This window comes from Gossypium arboreum, chromosome 10 (assembly GCF_025698485.1).
Source record: "Gossypium arboreum isolate Shixiya-1 chromosome 10, ASM2569848v2, whole genome shotgun sequence".
Taxonomy (NCBI): domain Eukaryota; kingdom Viridiplantae; phylum Streptophyta; class Magnoliopsida; order Malvales; family Malvaceae; genus Gossypium; species Gossypium arboreum.
The window spans coordinates 38,505,347-38,509,567 of record NC_069079.1 but is presented as its reverse complement, the minus strand read 5'-3'; positions in this window follow the sequence as shown (position 1 = coordinate 38,509,567).

The following is a 4,221-nucleotide window of genomic DNA, read 5'->3' as shown; positions in this document are numbered from 1 at the left end:
AATATGAGTTGATTTTTGACAAACAGAAATTTAAAATACCTTAGCGCGTCCTGAGGCTCAACTCACCTCTTGCAATATGAGTTGATTTAAAAACAGACAGAAATTGAAAATAGCTCAGCACGTGAGCCAAGACTCAACTCACCTCTCGCAATACGAGTTGGTCTTTTTTGAAACTTAATTCGAAAAGTAGCTTTTGAAAATACCTCGTCATGTAACCCGAGGCTCAACTCACCTCTCGCAATATGAGTTGATTTTTGAAAAGTATAAATTGAAATAAATAAAAACTAAAAATACCTCAGCATGCCCTGAGGCTCAACTCACCTCTCGCAATATGAGTTGATTTTTTGAAAAGCATAACTTGAAAAACGGAAATTGAAAATACCTCAGCGTGTCCTGAGGCTCAACTCACCTCTCGCAATATGAGTTGATTTTTCTTTTTGAAAAGCAGAATTTGAAAAGTAGAAATTGAAAATACCTCAGTGTGCGTTGAGGCTCAACTCACCTCTCGTAATATGAGTTGATTTTTTTTTGAAAAGCAGAGATTGAAAAGCAAAAATGAAAATTCCTCAGCTTGCCTTGAGGCTGAACTCACCTCTCACAATATGAGTTGATTTTTGAAAAATATAAATTGAAAAGCAGAAATTGAAAATACCTCAGCGTATCCTGAGGCTCAACTCATTTCTCGCAATATGAGTTGAATTTTGAAAAATAAAAACATCAAAATACCAAAACCTGTCATCTGGTGGAGCTCAGGTGTCTTTTCCTTTGATTCAATACAGCTATCATCACGTCTTCTTGCTATATTGGAGTACCTGTATATGTCATACATGATGTTATCCTGATATGCACATGTTTGTCTTAAATGCCTTTATGCCTACATGATTATGTTATGCGCCCTAGGCATGTTTGTTGTATATCTTTTCGTCACTATTTTTGATGATCTGCATTCATTGCTTTGACTCTTAACTTTCTCTTCATGCTTTGTACCTGTCCTCAAGCTTCACGAATAATCTGCGTTTCTCATATATCGCTCTTTTGCCCCTAGTTGAACTTTGTTTTTGCTTTGAGGCTCTTGTACTTATCAAATTCTTATCCGGGTAATGCTTAACATTTCTTTTGTTCAGAGTATGTCATTTCACTATTTATCATGTAAATAAACGACATAATGAGATGCATGAAAATGGCCAGATAGGGACAAAAGGATACCTCACATTTTTATTTCAAATGTAGCAAACAAAGAAAGTTAACCAATGATAGTGAAAAAAAATGTCATAAAGAGAAAAGGGATCGCATTCAACGGATACAAATGCTTTAGATATTCAACGCATGAACTCTTCTACGTTCCTCAATCAAGAATCTTTTCGAGTATGGCTTCTTGCGTAGAAGATTTTGAGCTTTCAGAAATGTTTCAAATACTGTAGTCTCGCTGTTTGACCCACCGTTCAACTGCCTTACTCTTTTTAAGCCAGTGCTTTCTTCATTAGAACTCCCTTTCGGGTTTTCATCCTAATTTTTTTGTGTTAATCAAGACGCCCTTTTCGGGTTTTCACCTTGATCTTTTGCTAATCAAGACGCCCTTTTCGGGTTTTCACCTTGATCTCTCTTCTTTTCTTTTTTTTAAGATACCCTTTTTCGGGTTTTCATCTTGATTTTTTTCAAGCATAATATTTCTTCACAGCATCTGAATTTACTAGATTCGGTAACTCCTTCCCATCCATCTCGGTGAGAATCAAAGCTCCGCCTGAGAAAGCCTTCTTTACGACGTATGGTCCTTCCCAATTTGGCGTCCGTTTTCCTCGCAGGTCTTTTTGTATTGGGAGGATCTTTCTCAGCACAAGTTCACCTTCATGGAATTCTCTTAGCCGTACTTTCTTATCATGAGCCGCGATCATTCTTTTTTGGTACATCTGCCCATGACAAATTGCCTTTAAGTGTTTTTCTTCGATAAGATTTAACTGGTCATATCGAGCTCGAACCCACTCTGCTTCCTCTAGTTTTGACTCCATTAAAACTCGTAGAGAGGGGATCTCAACTTTGATGGGTAGCACAGCTTCCATTCCATAGACCAAAGAGAAAGGGGTTACGCTCGTAGATGTCCGCACAGATGTGCGATATGCATACAAAGCAAATGGTAGCTTCTAGTGCCAGTCTTTATATGTCTCGGTCATTTTCCAAATAATCTTCTTAATATTCTTGTTGGCTGCTTCAACCGCTCCATTCATTTTTGGGCGATAGGGTGATGAGTTATGATGCTTTATTTGAAATTGTTCACACACTTCCTTCATCATCTTGTTGTTCAGATTCATGGTGTTATCTGAAATGATTCTTTCAGGCAAACCATATCGACAAATAATTTCCTTTTTCAAAAATCTACAAACTGCAGTCTTTGTCACATTGGCAAACGAAGCGGCTTCTATCCATTTTGTGAAGTAATCAATGACCACAAAAATGAACCGGTGTCCATTAGAAGTTTTTGGAGAGATTGGCCCTATAACATCCATGCCCCACATAGAAAAAAGCTACAGAGAAGTCATGACATAATGGGGCGAAGGGGCTACATGAATTTTATCACCATAAATTTGACATTTGTGGCATTTCCATACAAAACTAATGCAGCCACTTTCCATCGTCAGCCAGTAATAACCGAGTCTCATAATCTTTTTGGCCATAGTAAAACCATTAGCGCGTGTCCCACAAATTCCTTCATGGACATCTTCAAGTATTTTTCTGGCTTCAACAGCTTCTACGCATCTCAGGAACATTTGATCTTTTCCTCTTTTGTATAGGATGTCCCCATCGAGAACAAATCTCGCTGCCATTCTTCTGATTGTTCTTTTGTCGTTCTCATTTGCTTGTTCGGGATACTTTTGATTCTTGATATATTCTAAGACATCATGGAACCATGACCGTCCATCTAGCTCTTTTTCAATGCTGAAACAATGTGCAGGGACTTCATATATGCTCATTTGCAGAGGCATTATTTCCGTTTCTCTGTTTGCTTTAAACATTGAAGCCAAAGTGGCCAGGGCATCAGCTAACTGGTTTTCTTCTCGTGAGAAGTAATTAAAAGTTATTTTTTTGAATTCTTTGATAAGTCCTGCCACTAGATCGCTGTATTTGACTAATTTCGAATCTCTCACTTCCCAATCTCCACAGATTTGGTAAATCACCAATGCTGAGTCTCCATATACCTCTAAAGTTTTGACATTTCGTTCAATAGCTGCACGAAGTCCCATGATACAAGCCTCATATTCTGCTATATTATTGGTACAGAAGAAGTTTAATCTGGCAGTGAATGGATAATGGTTCCCTTCTGGTGATACCAAGACTGCTCCAATCCCATGCCCCAAGGCATTTGATGCGCCATCAAAGCTCATTTTCCATGATTTTTCTTTTGATGTCTCGCACTCTTTTTCTGTAATGCACATTAAGTCTTCATCCGGGAAATCAAATCTTAATGGCTCGTATTCCATCCGTTGTTCGAGTTGCTAAGAAGTCGGCTATTGCACTTCTTTTTATCGACTTTTGACTCACATAGATGATGTCGTACTCTGATAGTAAGATCTACCATCGTGCCATTCTTCCTGAGAATGCAGGTGATTCCATCATGTACTTTATTGGGTCTAGCTTTAATTTTAACCATGTCGTATGATACAACATATATTGCCTGAGTCTTCGAGCTACCCAAACCAAAGTACAACAATATTTTTCAATGGACGAATACTTTGCCTCATATTCAGTGAACTTTTTGCTGAGGTAGTAGATCGCCTTTTCTCTCTTTCCTGACTCATCGTGTTGCCCCAGTACGCAACCCATTGAATTTTCGAACACAGTCAAATACAATATCAATGGTCTTCATGGGGTTGGCGGTACTAGCACTGGAGGACTAGACAAATATTGTTTTATCTTATTAAAGGCCACCTGGCATTCCTCATTCCATTCTCCTGGGTTATGTTTTCGAAGAAGCCGAAAGATTGGATCACACTGGTTAGTAAGTTGAGCAATGAACCGAGCGATATAGTTCAACCTCCCTAAAAATCCTCTGACTTCCTTTTACGTGCGCGTAGGTAGTAATTCTTGAATGGCTTTTATTTTATCTGGATCAACCTCGATGCCTCTCTCACTAACGATGAAGCCTAGCAATTTTCCCGAAGTAGCCCCAAACGTACATTTGGCCGGATTGAGCTTCAGCTAGAACTTTCTCAGTTTGTCAAACAACTT